General features: G+C 35.1%; 1 protein-coding gene across 1 annotated transcript in view; it reads left to right on the forward strand.

The window, feature by feature from the left end:
• The first annotated feature begins 13,075 nt into the window (after positions 1-13,075).
• The window catches only part of LOC109103625 (homeodomain-interacting protein kinase 3-like), a 68,040-nt gene continuing 58,736 nt past the window's right edge, over positions 13,076-22,379 (forward strand). Inside the window, exon 1 of the mRNA XM_042774717.1 lies at positions 13,076-13,430. The gene's annotated coding sequence lies outside the window, so the exon portion shown is untranslated. The remainder of the gene's footprint in view (positions 13,431-22,379) is intronic.

Raw genomic sequence — 22,379 nt, forward strand, 5'->3', positions numbered from 1 at the left:
TGTTCGACACTATTGAACCACAACATTCTTTTGCATAGACTAGAAAACTTTGTTGGCATTAATGGAAGTGCATTAGCATGGTTTAAATCATACTTATATGACCGCCATCAATTCGTAGCAGTGAATGAAGAGGTATCATATCGATCACAAGTGCAGTATGGAGTATGTCAAGGCTCAGGACATTACTCTTCACACTTTACATGTTACCCTTGGGAGATATCATCAGGAAACACGGTGTTAGCTTTCACTGTTATGCTGATGATACTCAGCTCTATATATCTTTGCGGCCCGGTGAAATATACAAATTTGAAAAACTAACGGAATGCTTTGTCGATTTAAAAAAACTGGATGACGAGTAATTTCTTACTGCTAAATTCTGAAAAAACAGAGGTGATAATTATAGGACCTAAAAACTCTGCATGTAATAACCTAGAACGCTGTCTAAGACTTGATGGCTGCTATGTCAATTCTTTGTCATCAGTTAGGAACCTAGGTGTGCTATTTGATAGCAATCTTTCTTAGAAAGCCACGTTTCTAGCATTTGTAAAACTGCATTTTTCCATCTCAAAAGTATATCTAAATTACGACCTATGGTCTCAATGTCAAATGCAGAAATGTTAATCCATGCGTTTATGACCTCAGGGTTTGATTATTGTAATGCTTTATTGGGTGGTTGTTCTGCATGCTTAATAAACAAGCTCCAGCTAGTCCAAAATGCAGCAGCTAGAGTTCTTACTAGAACCAGGAAGTATGACCATATTAGCCCGGTTCTCTCAACACTGCACTGGCTCCCAATTTAAACATCCTATAGATTTAAAAATCTTGCTTATTACTTATAAAGCCCTGAATGGTTTAGCACCTAAGTATTTGAACAAGCACGTGTTACATTATAGTCCTCCACGTCCGCTGTGTTCTCAAAACTCTGGCAATTTGGTAATACCTAGAATATCAGTCAACTGCGGGTGGCAGATCCTCTTCCTATTGTGCGCCTAAACTCTGGAATAACCTACCTAACACTGTTCGGGAGACAGACAGGCGGAGACCAGGACAACTAGATGAGCCCCAGATACAGATCCCCTGTAAAGACCTTGTCTCAGATGACCACCGGGACAAGACCACAAGAACCAGTTGAGTCCTCTGCACAATCTGACTTTGCTGCAGCCTGGAATTGAACTGCTGGTTTCATCTGGCCAGAGGAAAACTGGGTTGACTGAGCCTGGTTTCTCCCAAGGCTTTTTCTCCATTCTATCACCGATGGAGTTTTGGGTCCTTGCCGCTGTCGCCTCTGGCTTGCTTAGTTGGGGACACTTCATTTACAGCTATATCGTTGACTTGATTGCAAATGATTGCACAGATACTATTTAAACTGAACTGAGCTGCATGATGACATCACTGAATTCAATGATGAACTGCCTTTAACTGTGATTTTGCATAATTGACACACTGTTTTCCTAATTAATGTTGCTTTGACACAACTTGTTTTGTTTAAAGCGCTATATAAATAAAGGTGACTTGACTTGACTATTAATGCAGCCAACAAAAAATTAATTGTAGATATAGATTCTCTTCACCTTCAAAAACAACTGACCAACCTTGCTCTGATGCATGTTCATGGAGATTATGGCTGATAGTATACATTGTACATGTTTCTAAATAATGACAGTTGAAGTCTTTAATAGCGTTATACTGTAAGTGGACTTCAGAAAAAAATTATACATTTTATTTAAAAATATCACATGACCCGTAAGAATGCAGAGAACATGTTTTAATTATTTGTTTCTTTTTTTTTTTCAAGACACCTACAACAGTGGCAGCGTGGAAACTAGTGGCAGCAGGATTTGAAAACAAGTGGCAGTTTCCTAATTGCTTGGGTGCCATAGATGGCATGCACATCTACATCCAGCCACCTGCAAACTCTGGAAGCACCTACCATAATTATAAGTCAAGATTTTCTGTTATGCTCATGGCAACAGCTGATGCCAACTACAAATTCATCTATGCTAATGTTGGTTTAAAAGGAAGACTTTCAGGTGGAGAAATATTTGGTCAGTCAGACGTCCGAGCTGCCATGGACAGAGGTCTGTTGAATGTCCCCCCTCCAGAGCCACTACCAGGCAGTAACATAATGCTTTATGTATTTGTTGGAGATGAAGCATTCCCTTTTCGAAACGACGTGATGAAGCCATTCTCCTTGCGAAATCTGGACCACGGACAGCAAATATTTAACTACAGGCTGTCAAGGGCAAGACGTACAGTTGAAAACCCATTTGGAATTTTGGCCAATACGCTCTGTGTTTTCCTTTCCAACACTGCTCTGGAGAAAGCAATGGCAAAGTGGCAAAACTAACACTAGCTGCACTCTGTGTGCATAAGTTCCTCAGGGAGAAGGTATCAGATTTGTACCTGCCTTCAGCCTTTGCGGATGCAGAAGATGAGAACCACAATGTAGTACCCAGAGCTTGGAGAAAATATTGAGAACTCCCCTTGTGCCAGTCAGCAATGCACGAAATGCCACAACCGCAACCCCATAGATTCTCTATGGGGTTCAGGTCTGGTGAGTTTGCTGGCCAGTCAAGCACACCAACACCATGGTCATTTAACCAACTTTTGGTGCCTTTGGCAGTGTGGGCAGGTGCCAAATCCTGCTGGAAAATGAAATCAGCATCTTCAAAAAGCTGGTCAGCAGAAGGAAGCATGAAGTGCTCCAAAATTTCTTGGTAAACAGGTGCAGTGACTTTGATTTTCAAAAAACTCAATGGACCAACACCAGCAGATGACATTGCACCCCAAATCACAGACTGTGGAAACTTAACACTGGGCTTCAAGCAACTTGGGCTATGAGCTTCTCCACCCTTCCTCCAGACTCTAGGACCTTGGTTTCCAAATGAAATACAAAACTTGCTCTCATCTGAAAAGAGGACTTTGGACCACTGGGTAACAGTCCAGTTCTTCTTATCCTTAGCCCAGGTAAGACGCCTCAGGAGTGGCTTAACAAGAGGAATATGACAACTGTAGCCAAATTCCTTGACACGTCGGTGTGTGGTGGCTCTTGATGCCTTGACCCCAGCCTCAGCGGTTGGTTGTGCATCTTTTTCTTCCACACTTTTTCCTTCCACTCAACTTTGTGTTAACATGCTTGGATACAGCAGTCTGTGAACAGCCAGCTTCTTTGGCAACGAATCTTTGTGGCTTACCCTCCTTGTGAAGGGTGTGAATTATTATGACAAAATGCATTATAAAGAAGAACCGCACCTGTTATGTAGCTGCATTAGCGCTAACAATAGCATCAAGCAACATAAAACAATTTCTTAAATTATTAATACACTTTAACTCAAAACTCACTTTAAAGCACCAACGAGTGTTTGTAATAACTTCCTTTTGCGATCACATGTGGAATTTGGTCATTTACTGTTGTTACATTATGCTATTTATAGCTTTTTATATCACTGCACAAATTAGCATTACAGATATACATAATAATTATTGTTATAAAAAATGCCCCAAATCTCAAGAAAATCACATACAAACCATATACTATCATGACTGTGTGATTATTATTTGGATATTTCGTGGTACAGAGGTTTATCTGTGTTGTTGTGGTCAGATATTAACGTGGAAGCGTAAAGGAAGCATGTGACACGATGAGACGTTGTCTTGTTATGAGACAAAAGATTGACAAAGGACGAATCAGAGTTTGTCTGAGTCACAGCACAAACACGGAGGAGTTCACACACAGAGACAGCACTGGAGCGGCTAATTATCATCAGATCGTGTAAATCAGTGGAAAATGAATAGAAATTATGATTCTGTCAGAAGAAATATGAAGTAAACATGAGTAAATATATCTATATATCTCCATGTACATGCATCTTTGGACTATAATCCAATTATTGACGCTGTTCAATGAATCTGTGTAAACACAAATAAAACGCTGCTGATGTGACAATATGAATGCGTGGTGAATTTCTATTTTAAATTTGACATAATACGTATTTATTATTTTGCACTCCTGACATAATACGGATTTATTATTTTGCACTCCTGACATAAATTTCTAAATTACTGTTACTGCAACAATGTTTTATTAACAATGTTTTATTAAGTGGTCAAATATCGAAGCTAGAGTCTTTACTCTTTCTACTGATTGCACAGTTTGTCCAGAGTGTGATGTTTAACGTGCTGTGAAATTGAAGCAACAATAATCTGGGGCCGCTGCTGATGCAAGCAGTTTGAGCATACTTACCGAGCAGTAATGCCACGTATATATGTCCCGTGTCTAATGTGAGAATGGTAGTGATTGGAGCGTTTTGACAGTTGACCGCGTCAGCTGGTCGCAGCACTATGCCTACTTGGCCTGACTGAACTAACACTGGGCTTGATTTGGGTTGAACTGTTCTGGAACAGTGTTGTAAATACAACTTAACCACTGATTTCTAGTTATATCCCTTTTTGGAAGGCCAAACAATGTAGTTTCACTTTCACAACAAACACACAGCGTCTCCACGACATGGTGGCTGCAGCAACAATATAACAGTGAGAGAGTTACATCTTGTTTCTTTGCATGAACATTTGGGTGATGTTATGCAAATCTTCCCACACAGTGGCGTAGATACGTGGGGGCATGTTTAAACGAGGCGTTTTAGGAGGGTGTGGACGAGTCTTAACTTTTATAAAGAATATCTTTGTGGGTTTGAGACTTTAGTCTTTGCAACTTAAGAGATCTTATCTATTCACAAACAGCTTGTAACACTCCAAAGAGAAAGGAAAACTTGAAATGAGACTTTAGTCTTTGCAACTTAAGAGATCTTATCTATTAATTAATTGCTTTTTAAATTTTATTGAAACTTAAAAGTTTGTTGTCATTTGGAAGTGTGTAGGCCTTCTTGCATTATTATGCTATTACATTATGATTATATATTCATTGGCATAAAATGGTCTTTAAAATGACAATATCGCTTATCGCAATTATTTTTGGGTCAATATATCGCACAACAAAAAGTTTGTGACAGGCCTACAGGTAGCTCAAACATATTGTCACCATGGTGTGTTTAATGGTGACATAAATTTGGAGAACTTCATCATGAGCAAGGACACTCTGCAGGTCAAAGCTGACTGATTTGGGACCTCTTGAGGAAATCTGTCTACACAACATTGTATTGTATGCTTTATCCTCCTTCTGGGAAAAAAAAATATGCTCCACCATGACTGGTTTCAGGTACTGAGCCTAAAATCAGCCTGTCCGTGAACATTGTGTTCATTTGCTTTTTGATTTAATATTGAAAACAGAAACATGAGAAAACAGCACCATTTTCGTTTATTGTTTTTTCAAAAAAAAAAAAAAAAAAAAAAAAAAAAAAAAAAAAAAAAAAAAAGAATTTGACTTGATTTCTCAGTTTTACATTCAGGGGTAGCAAAAGGAAAAACAGCTTGAATGTTCAATTTCCACATGCGTGCAGTAATGTAATGCCCCTTTCCGCTGAATGGTCAAGCAAAGATCAAAAGGTGCTGTTAACATGTCTCCTTTAGTTCTGTGCAACAGAAGAATTGTCCTTTGCTGCTTTAGTTAAAGTGTTTATTGCAACTACACTTCATCTCTCTCTCATCAAACAACCAGACTAACAAACATCTTTACACAAACGGCATGCACCACCCCTTCTGCCCCCTGGCTGTCCGATGTTCTCTGTGAACATCGCTCTAGGCTCAGGGCTGCAGAGAGGAAGGGGCATAAAAAAAATAAAAAAAAAATACTGACCGTAGTTTGTATAAATCACTCCTCTCTTCCTTCTGCAAATGTCTACACTGCTGAAATGACATGCTACCACAACAAAATTAACAATTGTTCTGATTCACGCACAGTTTTTAAAACCTTCTCTTCTCTTGTCTTCTCTGTCCTCCTCCACCCCCTCCTTCATCAACTCTTTCAGCTAATGACTTTGCAATATTCTTCATAAATAAAACAACATCCATCAGTGGCCAATTATCCACACCACAAACTGACAAACATATCATAACTACAAATACAAACTCTCTCTCCTCCTTCTCTCCACTGTCGGAGGCAGACATTTCCAAAATTATCCTTTCCAATCATCCTACTACCTGTCCACTTGATCGTATCCCCACTCACCTCCTTCAGACCATTTCTTCTTCAGTTATACATGCACTAATTCACTTTACAACAACTCTCTTCAAACTGGTACATTTCCAACAGCATTTAAGCTGGCTTGGATAACCCCACTGCTTAAGAAACCTCTCTAAATCCTGCACTTTTAGAAATCTACAAAGAAATCCCTTCTTCCATTTATTGCAAAGACACTTGAGTGAGTTGTGTTCAACAAACTTTCTTGCACAGAACAACCTCCTTGTCAGCAACCAATCTGGCTTCAAAAGCAGCCACTCAACTGCCTTGCTCTTGGTTACTAAAGCCCTGAGACTAGCAAGAGCAGCCTGCAAATCCTCAGTACTCATCTTGCTGATTGGTTATTGATTCAAAAGCAGCCGTTAATGTGGATTGGTGTAGACAAAGGCTGCAGACAGCACTCCTTGTTTGTTATCTTTATTTTACAAAAAGTGCACAAAGTTTTGTTGTTATTATGTCTGTATACAAAAAAAAGTAGACCCTTTACAGATTCGATTGATGTATTGCTCTTATCTGTACGATCAAAACTGAAAGTGTAATTTAAGTTCTTTTCGGGGTTATCAGGAGAAAATGCTTCTTAACGCGTATACGCGTTAATCGACTTCAGATGGTTAACCCCCGGATCCTCCTGTCCACCCTCATGAAGATGGGCATCTCAGGAGCTGCATTCCTCCCAGGTAGGTCCTTCATGGTGTCTTGGAGGGGTATGGTTTCTTAAACAACTTCTTGCTACTGGGGTTCCTCAGGGCTCAGTGCTTGGAACACTTCTCTTCTCCATCTAAATGTCATCATTATGATCTGATATTCTGAAACATGGCTTTTCCTATCACTGCTATGCTGACAACACTCAACTCTACTACTCATTCCTACCAGATGAACCTATTAAAGCTATAAGTTACTTAATTAAGAGCAGATAGTGATTCTCTATTTTTCATTTGTTTGATTACATTTACATTTACATTTAATCATTTAGCAGAAGCGACTTACAAATGAGGAGAACAATAGAAGCAATCAGACCAGTGAGAAGGCAACAGAATGCAAGGACTGGGAAAAGTCTCAGTTAGTCTAATACAGTAAACAGCAATCTTTTTTTGTTTTTTTATTTTTATAAATACATGTCAAGACAAATCCAGCAACAAGTGAAGAGGCATTGACAGAGAGACGAGATGATGATGAAAGGAGTTGAAATTGTATTTTAAATACATTCTGTTTTTAGTGTGGTATTTAAACTTGTGAACTGTGTGTGTGTTTGGATTGAAGAAGGTGGTACATGATCTTGATATGACAGCACTGTAGCAAATATTTTCAGTGCTTCACAAATCATGCTCGTTAAGATACCAGCAGACAAACTAATCCAGCATAAACTAGTGTATAAAAAGTCACCAAAATGAAGTATTTGAACCTCATATTTAAATACAAAATGAGGGCGAATGCAAAAAGGTCCACTTTAAGAAAAAAGAAAAAAAAAAGACCCCACCCCCCACTAGGATGGCTAATGGGATGGTTAATTTATGGATATTGTATTTGTGAGGTTAATTATTTATATTTTTAAGGACATTTTTTCTATGTAGCTGAGAAATTCTGGTAACAGTAATTCAAAAAGAAAATGGAGTATTAACATTGTTGCTGTTTAAATAGAATGACTAATCCAAACAAAACTAAGGATTCAATACTAGGTTAGAATTTAAGATAAAACCTAGCTCAACAAAGCCTTGATTAGCTCTAAACGTTGCTTAATTTTGCCCCTTAGTGCAATCCACCCAAAAGGAATAAACATCACAACAGGCATATATATATATATATATTAGTGCAATCCACCCAAACTGTCAAATGATTAATCACGATTAATCACATCCAAAATAAAAGTTTTGTTTACATAATATATGTATGTGTACAGGGTATATTTATTATGTATATATAAATTCACACACACATAAATTATATATTTAGAAAATATTTACATGTGTATACATTTATATATTTATATTCTTATATTTTATATTATATATAAATATATTTAATATATAAACATAACATATTCTTCTTAAATATATACATGCATGTGTGTGTATTTACATATACATAATAAATATACACAGTATACACACATATTATTATGTAAACAAAACTTTTATTTTGGATGTGATTAATCGTGATTAATCATTTGACAGCCCTAATATATATATATATTATATGTAAAGTATACACAAATATATTATGTGAACATTAGTTTTATTTTCCCAAAAGGAATAAACATCACAACAGGCATATATATATATATATAATGTATATGTATACATATATGAAGTTACAATAGTTTTAATCTCTAGCAGGCTATTTCATCTATAGGCCTATTTGCATTTACCATAAATTCAAGGTACTGTACTGTAAGATTGGAATTTTTATTGTCTATGAAATACATTTTAAAATATGTGGTATATGAAGGTTGAAACAAAATTTTAAATTTCAAAATGTATTTATTGGAGATTTTCTATTATTTAGCATATGTTTAAATTATACTTTGGCAAGAAAATGAGTATTTTTGCTATATGGGCATAACATTTTGTATATGAAATCATATAGAAATATAAAATAAAATAAAATAAAACAAGATAACGACAACAACAACATAATTAAAAACACGAAGATAGCATTTAAATCACAATTAACAAATGACGTCTTCTGTATAAATTACATACAGCCTAACGTAAATTAAAATTAAAATAAAATAAAGAAAATAAAAAAGCGCTCATCAATGACGTGAGGTAATGATGTAACCTGTTAAAGAAACATAACTTCATCAATCCTTGGCTTATGGGTTTTTAATTTTTATACTATGTGTAGACAATAATACATTATATAGTAGACCAAATATACTGTGTATTAACATTAATTAAATCTGGTGTAAAAATAGAAAAAAAAGTGCACAGATCATGACAACAGACACCTAACTACGGCAGCAAGTGTCTTTTTTCTTCACGGTTGATTTGTCTGTTGGTTTAGGTTGATAGAAAGGAAACCGTTACTTGTTATATTCTTAGAATAAGCAATACGATGTCTGTAGATGTGCTCAGAGTGTGTGCTGTTCTGCTGGACTGCGCTAATCAGCTGGCAGTGTTAGGAACCAATATACCACCCGGAGTGGACACCGTGAGTAACATCATCAAACTTAAAACAACCTCAGAATCCTTTTCTGTTTAAAGAACAGCAATTTATACTGTAACTACGTTGTAATTTATTTTGCCATCTGCTAATGTTACATTGATCTGTGTATTATGTTTGGTAGCCTACTGTATGCCTGTTGTGCATCAAATGTAACTATATACAGTAGTTTCTATATAGAATGTAACATTAATTTTATCATTGTTTACAAATCTACAAATCGCCATTATTTACCATGGATTTACTGTAGTAACATTAATTGCACCATGTTATGGTGATAGAATAAAATTTGATATGAATAAATCACATTTCTTATATTAGTGTAGACATGTATTAAATGTATTAAAGGAGTAATGGAATATAATTATTTTTGTGATTAAGCTATGGTATTTTGTGCATTTATATTAAATGTATTTAGACTACTGTTTTTCATACAAATACATAGAAACTATATAGTTACTTTCTATATAAAGTAGTTCTATATATATATATTAATATTATATTTATTTTTGTTTTAGTTTAATTGTATTTGAATTTAATGTAAAATTAAGTGCACTTAAAGAGAGTACAATGTTTCTTAACACATTTAAGTACACATTTAAAAAGTGCATGTTGTAATAATGTTAAATCAAACATTTTTCTATAATTTTATTGTAGTCAAAGTAATTGCAACTGCATCGTTACATATGTGTAATTGTACATATATTAGTATGACCTACACCTTTCTATAGAAATTTTATTGTAGTCAAAGTAATTGCATAGATAGATAGATAGATAGATAGATAGATAGATAGATAGATAGATAGATAGATAGATAGATAGATAGATAGATAGATATAGAAAGAAATAGTAGATAGATAGATAGACGCTCATCAATGACGTGAGGTTATGACATAGCCTGTGAAAGAAACATAACTTCATCAATCCTTGGTTTATGTAAGTTTTAATTTTTACACTATGTGTAGACAATAATACATTATATAGTTGTCCAAATATACTATGCATCAACATTAATTAAATCTGGTGTATATATCTATCTATATATAGTTTTTGGCATGTGGGTGCAATTTACAAACTTTTGTTTTTATTTTAGTTTGTCATTCTCAATAGGCTACCATCATTTCTGCTTTCTCCGTCTCCATCACCAGTGATGTGTAAACATCCAATAGTATTTCCTGTCAAATTTCCCATTAAATCTAATTTCTTTACCCATTAATAATAATAAAAATAAATAAACAAACAAACTTGCAAATAGCCTTGACATGGCTTTACCCAAACAGCATTTTTCAGTTTTTTTTTAATTTTTTTTTATTTTGGTTTTTTTAAAACAGCAGAGGGCAGCAGATCGTGCAATAAAATGCTGCGCATGTCAGACTGTACCAAAAGATCCCAGAGTACTCTCTTAACAAAGTTTCCTTCCAATTCTTAAAATATCCTCAAATTATTTGGCCATGTTACACAAGTTCTCCATGCTCCAGATAGACAAGATCTCCTACCCACAGGCCACGGCCAACTCACAGCAGTGCTGATATTGAGAACAGCACTCTTGCACATGTGTTAATGTGCTTTTTCACTTGCAAATGCCTCTCACAAATGCCTCTACCATTTGCAAAACTGCCAGATTGACTGACAAGCCAGCAGGATACTGCATGGTGAAGCCTCTCGGTCACACCTGTTGTCAAAGCAGCTGGATAGACCTCTGCCTCACCACATTCAGGGTAAACAGATGCCGTAGGAAACCAGGTTAACAGCATGAAGCTAAATGGTGTACTATGAGAATCCTGCGATTGTTTGTTTTGTTAGTCGCAGAAGTTCAGTAGGGGTTAGAACAAACCACAACCAGAATGTAGGAACAGCAAGACAGTGCTGCCTTGTAAGCACTGTGACATAAAATGACAGTATCAGTGTTGTTAAAGGATAAATTCTCTTTTTTAAGTATGTTATAGTGTAATTCTTTTTCAAAAGATAAAACATGACTGCTAATTGTGATGCTATAAACATTGATTGTTAATCATGATGCTATAAACAGTTCTTTTTAATGAATGTGTTAGCATTGCACCTTTTCCACTGAGTGATTCAGAGACCACCAAGTAACATCCTGTTACCAGAAAAGAGCCGGCACTAGAAAAAATAAAATAAAATAAAAAAAGATTACCCGGTAGCCAGCTGGTCAAATGTCTTGAGATGTGTTCTTATACACATACAGAAACAAGAAGCTGCTGATGTCATCAAACTGATACTAAAAGCAAACTGAAGTACCTCACTGGAACGTAGACTAGATAAGAGGTTTTCGTTATTCTGTATCTTAACAGCTGCTTTAAACTTACAACTATTGTGTCAGCAACAGGTTTACACCAAATAGAATCTTTAGTGAAAGCATTAAAACACTATCCAGTATAATCCAGTTTAGTTTGCACTCTTAGGTCATTATCAATCAGACAAACAGATTCTCTGGAGTGGGCGGCTGACATTTTGAGATGACAAACACAAGCACTCAGGCAGACAGCTGGAAAGCATGAGGTTAATTCGGCATGGCCTAAGGTAGGTTGCAGTTTTTTTTATTTATTTTTTTTATTCTCTTATAGACTGCAGAATTCACTGCTTCCTTTTATGTCATAGTTCAACATAGTATAAGATAAAGAATTAGTTTAATATCTGAATTCAAAAAGCTTCAAAGAGACAATTTAACTGAAATGTGTTGCAACTAAAATGTGAGGTGTCCGTTAAAGACTGCTTTATCTGGAAAGCATCTGATGTGTACAAACATCTGATAGACTTTAAGTCTTTAAGATGTCAGTTTTACATACATTCATAAACATAAAGACATTTTCTAAACTTCTATTTGCGGAAACTTGACATTACCCATCACAAATATTTCAGAAAATACTTCTCATAAATACGTCTTTGAATAAGAAGTACACTTTATTATGTTAAATGCAATACTGTAGGTTGAACTTAATAGTGCTTTTTAATCCACTTAAGTAGGACTAAGTACATCTGTATGCATTTTCATAATTCTTCTGTCTTTGAAATATGGGTAAAGTGTACTGCCAAATATACTGACAAGGATGTTACACTAAGATGTACTTTATTGTAATTTCTATAGAAACTTGTATGTCATGTATTTAAATATATTTACAATTACACATATGTAATGATGCTGTTGCAATTTAGTTGGCTACAATAAAAATATATTAACTTTAAAATGTAACAAATAACACAAGTCTTTACATGCTTTAGTTTATTATGTCAACACATCAAAAATAAGTGTACTTTAAAGCATGACAAAAGATTATTAAAACAATGCTTTTTTTTTAAAAAAAATGTTTGATTTAACATTATTACAACATGCACTTTTTAAGTTAAGTTAAGTTAAGTGCACTTAACTGGTCTTTGATTTTATATTATCTGCAAGTACACTTTATCAGTTAAGTGCACTTAACTGGTCTTATCTATCTATATATATATATATAGTACACTTATATATATATATCTTTATCAAAATATATATATATATGTTTTTATGATTTGAAGTAGACTACGCTGCAAGTGCACATTCAATACAGTAAAGCACACTTTTTCACAAGGGTATAAATAAAAGGAATGTCGAAAAACATTCTAAAAGCATCACGGTGTTTCAAAAACATATTTTACATGAGCAGCTAACTATTGTATTGTGTATTGCGGAAACTATAGTTACTGTTTTCTTAAGGGTTGCAGTCACTCATCTCGGCATCGAGTGTTTTGAGTTTCTCCTCGCTCGATTAGTTCGGCCTGACGCAGTCTCATAAGCAGCAAACATTCCTCGCGCAGCTGAGAGTGAGTGAGTTGAACAGGGACATGATATCGACTGTCAGTGCTGCTCTTCCGCGCACACAACATGGGCTCCACCGCCCATACCACCAAAAGCAGAGCTCCAGCTCCACTGCAATGCCCCGGACTCGGTTCTGTGTCGTGGGTCGCGTGTATTGTTGAGCTATTTGAGGTGTAAAATGTGGGTGATGGTGCTGTGGACTCAGGACAAGATGGCAGCAGTATGAGATACACACATCTACATGCTGTGAGTTCAGTTGAAATGTGTAAAATGATCGGAGAAGACCTGGATTATATCTACTGTTAGTCCGTGTGAAAGGTGAGACTTTTTTAATCGCAGCGTTTTAGTTTTATTGTTGATCATTAACTATCTCGGGTTGTTTATGGAACAGTCAAACCAAAACTGATGATCACATCGGCTCTGTCACAATCCTAGTGAGCTTCCTACATAGACTTATTTTGGGCATCACAGACGCGTTGCAAAGTGCGATTTATTATCTGTGATAAAGCGAACGTTTTTTTTATTCGATTTGATGTATGGGTATCATTCGTAACTCATGTTTAGGTAGACAATTTACTCGGATTTGGCACACAATCAGTTGAGATACAGCCTAACATTGGTATGTAACCAGTAAAATAGACAGAAGCACAAATAGATAGAAGTGCGTATGTGTATAAACAGTTGCTAGTCATTTTGCTAGTCAAATTGTGCATTTAGTTGCATCTGTGGTAATGCATTAATAATTGAGTTCACCATTGCTGTTATGTAATGAAAGTTACTGTAGCGTGTTACTGTTCCAGCAGTTTTAAAACCAAGAAACCTTTAGTAACCCAGGTATTGATTTGATTTTGACCAGATCAATCCAAACAAGTCTGCACGGAGTTTAGAATAAGGTAAATACTGAAATTAGCACTTAAGGGTGTTGACTAAGTGTCTTTCTTAGGATATAAATGTATTCATACGAAGGGAAAAATAAGTGAATAAATGAAAGTATGTAATGAGAGAATATAATTGAGTTCGCAAGGAAAAGCCTAGTCCTCAACAGAGTGCATTGGGATACTTTTTTTTAAAAGTGATAATTGAGGTTGTTTAGAGGCAGCATGCATCTGCTAGGTTAAGTGTTAAATAAAAATAGACTTGTTTATTATGCATGAGAAAAAAAAAATAATAATAATGTGGGGTGTTAACATTACCCATAGTGCTTTGCCAGATAATTTTTCAATATCTGATTAAAGTGAGGGCTGTTTGTCTTGAAATAAAATAACATTTTTTTTGACAGTAGTTAAAGGAATAGTTCATCACAAAATGAGGAAGCTTATGTAATTCATGTCAAACCCAAATTACTACACGGACATTGCATATTTGAAGAATGACCAGGCCTTTATTTGGCAGCGGCTGTTTGCACTAAGAGTAAATAGCAGTTAGATGCTATTTACACTTAATGAAAATAACATGTTTTCTTAGCGATATATGCTATTTACACTAGGTGCAAATAGCAGCATATTTTAGTGATATGCTATTTACACTAAGTGCAAATAGCTATAGATTCTATTTAGACTGTTAAAATTTTACTACTTATTGCAAATAGTGGCAATTATCTGCACCTCGGTGTTGTAGTACATTGTAAAACACTATGCAATATTAACTTATTGAGCGTAAATTAAAATTTTAATTCAAATTAATAAATGGATGCCACCTTATTGGGACAATAAAGCCCTCCCTACACCTGTCCTAATCCTACCCGATACTTTATGTTCAACTTTTTGATTATAATCTTCATTTTCGTCGAAAATAAATGCTTTTCTAATAAGATTTGAAATTTGAAAAGGGAGAAAAAAAATTTTTGATTTTAATCTTCATTTTCGTCGAAAATAAATGCTTTTTTTATTTTTTTTTATATTTGAAGTGAAGACCTGGGGATGTTAAAATTATTAATAGTAGTCAGTACAACTTCACTATATTGTACTATAGGCCTATTAATTAGACATTTGTAATAGCTATTATTTTGGGTTAATCAGAGAAGTCAGAACATTAGATTTGGAAGTCAGATTTTTTCAATGAACCTGTATATCCAGTGCTCTGGATTCCCAAACTGTTCTCAAGTTGAACAAACTGACTCGAAAAGTTAAAGAAAAGGGATGTTTCACCCTAAAATATTATTATAAACTTACTTCTGTGAAACACAAAAGGAGACATTTTGAAGAAGGCTGTTAACCAAAAAGTTGAATTCCACTGTATGGACAAAGAAAATAGTTTCTAAAAATATAGTTTTGTGTTCCACAAAAAAAAAAAAAAGTTATACAGGTTGGAAATGACATGATGGTGAGTAAATGATGACAGAATTTTAATTTTAGTGTGAACTATCTGTTTAACAGCCCACTTGTCAGTGAATAATAACTTTGTTTATGGAGCTAGACAGCCTCAGTCCTCATTCACATGGCCAGGATATTCTTCACAAATCATTTTATGTGTTCCACAGAAGAGTGAAAGTAATATTGGCATTGAAATGGCATGATGATGAATAAATGATGACAGTTTTTACTTTAGGGTTGAAATATGTGAGTTTTTGGAATCTTCTAGTTTTCATTTTAAGGTGACCCCAGAGACAGACAGAGTGTTTTTTGTTCTTTGTTGTATGGTGAGTAAGGCTGGTTTCACCAGCAGGACTTTGCTTTTTCTGAAGAATGAGCTCATTTAGTGGCGGGGGAAGTTCAGTAGAGGAGTCACACGGTAGCCTGTCTGCCATTTGAGTTCTGCTGCACAGAGACATGTCCACACAAACGGCCCACTCCGGCCTGTGTTGCTCACTGTGGTGAGGATTGCAACCAAAATAGACCTGGCTACAGTATGTGCTATGACTCCATGGAATTTACATTTTAGTGGGTTAATCAGGAATGCCCTTATTGTTGTTGTTTGTCTATAGTACTGTATTGTTTCTGATATGAAGTATAGAAAAACATGCCTATCTGAACTAGTTTTTAATATTTCTCTTGCTTTATGGCATTGTGTTCTTGTGCATGCATTCAGTTCAGATCACTTATTGCCTTGCTTTTTGACCCCTGATATGAGATCCAGCCCCTCCTACTATAAAGTAACACAAACATGGTGTTAACAGAGTCGGTTACTTTTGTTATTTATAAAAGGAATACTTTACACAAAAATCATTTACTTACCCTCATGTCATTCCAAATCTGCTTTACTTGGTATCTTGAAGAACTGATTTTGCCCATACAGTGAATTTTAGTGGGGTCAATAACAACATTGAACCCCATCGACTTTCATTGTAGGGCCAATATTTTTCATATTCAGTCTTTTTTTTTCTTCTCCAAATTCCAACATCTTTTATTGTATTCAACAGGACTATATTTTACTTTAAGCCCTGTCCCTGAAAGCTTTCTGTTTCTTGAGTTGCTTTATTATTGGTGTTTGTCAAGTATCTCCATTATTGTTGCACTACTTTGGGCTTAGGATTTGAACAGACCCCTGACTCAAATATTGAACTTTATGTTAAACAATGTATACTACAGTACAGACATCAGTACAACAAATCATGAAGCATGTAGAGTATAGGCATGCTATAAACCAATCGGATGTAGGTTTTTCCTCCTGGAAAATTATAAAATGAATATTTGGAGGACCATTTAAAATTAGTGGAGTAAAAGGTAATTTAAGAATGAAAAGAAGAAAAAAAAACAGAAAAACTTAGAATGATAGTTCACCTAAAATGAAGAAAAATAAAACCTTTTTTATTTCACAGAGGAAAGTAAGTCATACACGTTTGGAACAACATGAGTGAGAATAAATGATGTCATTTTTCTTTTTGGGTGAACGATCTCTTGAAATTATGAAGTTACATGTCCTGAGATATATACATTTAGGCCTGGTACACACGGAACGATTTTAAAATTGTCGGCCGATTTTCCAAACCTGAGAGACCCCACACACGGCGATAAAAAATCACGGGTCTAACAGTTTTGGTCGTACAGTGTGTGGTGTGCAGCCACACGGCAAAATCAACACATCACACACAAACCGATTTGACTCCCGGGCATTCCCATGTCAGACGGGAAATCTCACAAAATCCCTCGAGATCAAACGTGACTTCAGAGTAAACAATCATGGCGGACGAATGTTGCTGATCTGTAGACACTGGATAAGTTTAGTTCATTCATTCCTGGTTTCCACACGCTGTTTGATCCGTGAATAACGGAGAAATGTGAATGTTTCTCTCTAGATCTCGCAGCGATGTTTTATTACTCTCTGTGGCGAATTCAAATGCTTTCTTTACTGGATCTCATTAGCGCTGTGTAGTAGCAGCGTCGCATGATCACGATCGGTTCGCGCTGCACTGGTCCAAACTGATAAACAGTCCGTCAACCACACAATAAGTAACGTTACCGGACTTTCTGGTGCACCATGCCGCCGGCTGTTTTGATTTTTGTTTCCCGGTACTTCCTCCCCCGCCTCGTCACCTCGCTTTCTGATTGGCTACACGCCACAGTCCACAGGCTGCGTGATCGTTTGTCCTCGGGGGACACCACACACGAGAAGAAATCGGGCCAAATAAATCCAACATATTGGATATCCCCGATTTGAGATCGGAGCGGTCCCGACGTCCTTCCGAGCAGAGGAGAGCAGTCTTAACACACCACACACGCAGGAATATTTGATCAGATTATTTTACGATAATCGGAGCATCCTAAGATTGTCGGAAGGGGTGAATCGGGGCTAAAATCGGCCTAATTATCCTGCCGTGTGAACCAGCCTTTAGTCATACTTTAGTTTGGGGACCAATTCTCACTATTAACTACCTATTAACTATGACTTTTGCCTCAATAAAATACTAATTTGCTGCTTATTAATGGTTAATGAGGTAGTTAAGTTTCAGAATAGAATATGCTTACACAGAAATATGTGCTTTATAGATGCTTATAAACAGCCAATATGCTAGTAATATGCATGCTAATAAGGATATTAGGGGTAATGTTTTTACCGTGCTTTTGTCTTGCTTTGACAGCATCGTATCACCAGTGTTGGCAGTAACGCATTACTTAGTAACGCGTTACTGTAATTTGATTACTTTTTTTTGTGACGGAGTAATCTAACGCATTATAATTTTCAAAATAGTAATTGGAATATAGTTACAAGCTGAGGTCTCTATACGTTACTGCCTCGTTATATTTCTGAGAGAATGCAGTGTTTTATAATCTAGAGATTGGAAAAAGGATGTAGCACATGCACTGTCGAGTCAAGTGCCAGTGGATTAGAGACCTTCACCCGTGAGACCCGATGCAACGTGCGAGACAGGATGCTGCTGCGAGCGGACAGACACTTTTGTGTGTGCGGGATGCGGGAGACTAAAATTAATCACTGGACTCAAAATAGAAATATCTGAACATAAAATATCTAAAAACAAATAAATAGATATTCATCTATTGCACAAAAGCAACATGAACTAATACAATCTAAAAACAAATAACCGGTGCAAGTGTATTCAGAGTTTCTATTTAGGCTATAACAGGTGTTTGCAGCATTGAGCAATGCAGTGCTGAAATTTGCGTGCTCACGAATCCGCTCATTATATCACACGAATTTAAATCTTTTTTTTGAATGAAAGATTCATTATGCATATATTTATTGTGTTATAACAGAGATTTGTGAGATTGCGATGAACTGAGATGTCTTAGAGATTGTAAATGCAGTGCTCTTTGCTGGCAGTCTGCCAAACCAAACCATGCACGCAGCAGCCGCTTGCTTTAGTTAAAAATAACACTGTTCTGTGAACTTGATGCTTTAATAACAAATATTTATCGGGAGCATGTATGGTGCGATTTCATAAATTTCATGGAGAAAAAAAGTAATGTAACAAATTACTAATTACTTTGGAAATAAAGTAATCTGAACAGTAACGTGATTACTTTTAAAAGGAGTAATCAGTAATTTTATTACATTTTCAGAGTAACTTGCCCAACACTGCATATACTCACTTATAGACTTTGCTGTAAATATGCAACCAGTCTGGTTTGTTTCTGTCTTGGTTAACAGATTCATCACATTTCGTCTTAATTGTCAGGCGCTTTATGGGTAGCCTCATTTACATGACGTAAACATGCTCACATGTCACAGTGCAGCTGTCTCGTGAACATGATCCGCAGTCTTTTCAGAGACTCCTGTGTTTGTCAGGCCATTGAACCTATTCTGGTACCTCTCTTGTCAGTACTGATTCAGTTTAAGGCCTGGTTTCTATAAGTGCGAAGTTTTTCGGCACACTCTCAGCTCTGATAGAAAATTCTGTATTCTTTAACCAAGTTAAAGTTTAAATTAAAATTTAAATTGTAGCCATTTACTTTGTTTAGCAAGTGCTTGGAATGGGTCTTTGAAATTACTCAAAGTTCAAACGGCAGCGCAGCGCGAGCTTACTACAGCAGATGTGTCAAGGTCACGCGACCACTAAACAGTGCTGTGTGATCTTATGATTTTAAACTAGTTTTAAAGCCAGATGCGTGCAACGATTCTGTCAGAAATCTTTTCAATCTACAAATCGCCATCATTTACCGTGGGTTTACTGTATTAACATTAACTGCACCATGGTATGGTGATAGATATGTGATATATTCATATCAAATTTTATTATATTATTAATGTAGACATGTATTAAATGTATTAAAGGAGTAATGGAATATAATTATTTTTGTGATTAAGCTATGGTATTTTGTGCATTTATATTAAATGTATTTAGACTACTGTTTTTCATACAAATACTTAAGTCTAAAATCTGGTTAAATGTTACACATTGCTGTTTGTATTGTAAAACACATTCATGAAAAACAAGTAAGTACATTTAAATAGAAATATAAAAGACGTTTCTTTTAAATGTATAGCACAGTAATAAAGGCAGCAACATATGATAGATAGGACAGAATAAGAAAGACTATTAATAATCTCTGATTGCACAGAAAAGCATTATTATACTAAAGGCACCAAAACAGAATGGCACAGAGCGCTTATGCGCATCCCGTGTGCAAAATGATGAGCGTGAAACAAAACAGAATGGCACAGAGCGCTTATCCCAGCCCTCCGAGTCTACATATAAAAGTTAGTACAACATTGCATGCTGCTAACAGAATGGCACAGAGCGCTTATGCGCATCCCGTGTGCAAAATGATGAGCGTGAAACAAACAGTTAGGGACGGAAAGACTAGAGTCGCGATATGGCTGGATTAAACTTCAAAAGGCAATGATGTCATTGAATAGATATGAGTGCTGCACGTTTCAAGTGAAAATGCTGCGCAGATTTTATTTTTATTTTTAATTTTCTTTATATTTTTATTTTAATTTTTATAAATTTTTTTTTTTTATTTTTATTTATTTTTTTAATTTTATTTATTTTATTTTTGTTTATTTTAATGTATCTGAAGGGAACCAACTGTCCTCAGAACCATGTTGTTGGCATTTTTATTTCATTTTACCTATAATTCCTGATAAAGCAGCGTTTATGAGCATGAGCTGCTTTGTGTACAGCCGTTACTGGGGAAACCGATATATTTCAGCGCTCCTAAAGTGCCACCTCGTGGCAGAGAATGAATTTGCATTTCTAACAAGACTTGCTTGCTGTTTGTGGTCAGATCAATGCAAATAGCAACTCATGTTTATGCAAAGCAAATACATAGAGCTGTAAATGAGAAAGAAGTTAATGTGCCTTCTAATAGTTAAAACAATTAAGACAATAATATTTATAGATTTTAAAAAAATTTACGTAATTATTTATATGCTTGATTTATCCCTTTTCATAAAAATGGTCTAATGCTGTTGTATTAAATTTTTGTTTTTGTGAAAACCTGTATCTGAACTGTAAATCATGTAATTTTATGGCTCAATACTGTATGTTACCATAGACATTGTCCCAACACCACTCATATGATGTTCATTTTACTTGAGCAGCTCTTAAAATGGGTCATAAGTTGCCTTAAATTTATTTTCAAAAAATTCTGCAGATACCCTGTAAATAGTGAAATAAAATTCCTTCCTTCATATTTGTTAATATTTGTGTACTAAAAATATTTTAGATTGACATTAAAACTCCTGATTTTCTCTCTTTTTTTTCTTTTTTTAAAAAGGGTCATTTTTTCTTTACATGTCAATGTGCATTACTTTAATAGCTAAAATGATTGTAAGCGACAATGGATAAAACTCTTCAGATTTTGAAAAATAAATTATTTGACATGAAAACATTCAAACTGTGAACTCTATTTAAAAAGTTTATTCCATGACAAATATTGTAAAATGATTGTAAGCGACAATGGATAAATCAAATGTAAAGTGCATTACAAATAAAAAAATTTATTATTATTATTATTAGTATTATTATTATTATAAATTATTTGACATGAAAACATTCAAACTGTGAACTCTATTTAAAAAGTTTATTCCATGACAAATATTGTCTATTAGTGGTGCTGCTAATAATTATTTTGATAATCGATTAATCTGTTGTTTATGTTTTTCAGGTTCTTCGAATAATCTAACAATTATTTATGTTCCCTTATATGTTTTTCTGGTTATTATTTTGATATTAGATTTATTTGTTTTTTATGTATTAATCTATTGCCATTTATCTTTCAAGGTTTCATTCATTCAAACCATTTCTCATAAAATACTTAGATTACAAATAAAAAATTTCCAACATAAAAAAATAGAGTGGCAAGAATTAAAATGCATCTATCGGTAATACAAATGTCCATGATGGCTGTGTTCACAGTCACTATTTGGGATTGAAAACAGAATTTGCTCACAGGTGACCATGTCCATAACACCATTTTTTTTATCACAAGTAACAGTGCAATATTAGGTATATATAAATAATTTTTTTTTTTTTTTTAGTTTTTATAAAATAAATGCTGTGCAAAGGCAAAAAGACTAACATCATTTTTTTTCGAAAATGAGTTATTGATATTTTTGAGACATTCAAGACATCCTTTATCATGTGCATAAGTATCTTGAGTCAATTTCGTTGTTTTTCTGAGAAAAGAGTGGGTTCATCTTAACAATATCTTCGAAAAGCCCTGGAGAAACCAAGGCAGAACACCATATAACACCAGTGACCGCTCTTTCACTTTGTTTGGAATGCTTAAATTGAGTTACGACATTATGCCTTTGTTTAACTGCGCGTCAAAATTAAGTTACGATGCCGGTTTGGAGTTATACGGTGTTCTGCCTTTTTTTTTTTTACTGTCCATTAAAGTCTGCCGCATTTTAATTACGCTGTAG

Source organism: Cyprinus carpio, chromosome A18 (assembly GCF_018340385.1).
Source record: "Cyprinus carpio isolate SPL01 chromosome A18, ASM1834038v1, whole genome shotgun sequence".
NCBI classification, from domain to species: Eukaryota; Metazoa; Chordata; class Actinopteri; order Cypriniformes; family Cyprinidae; genus Cyprinus; species Cyprinus carpio.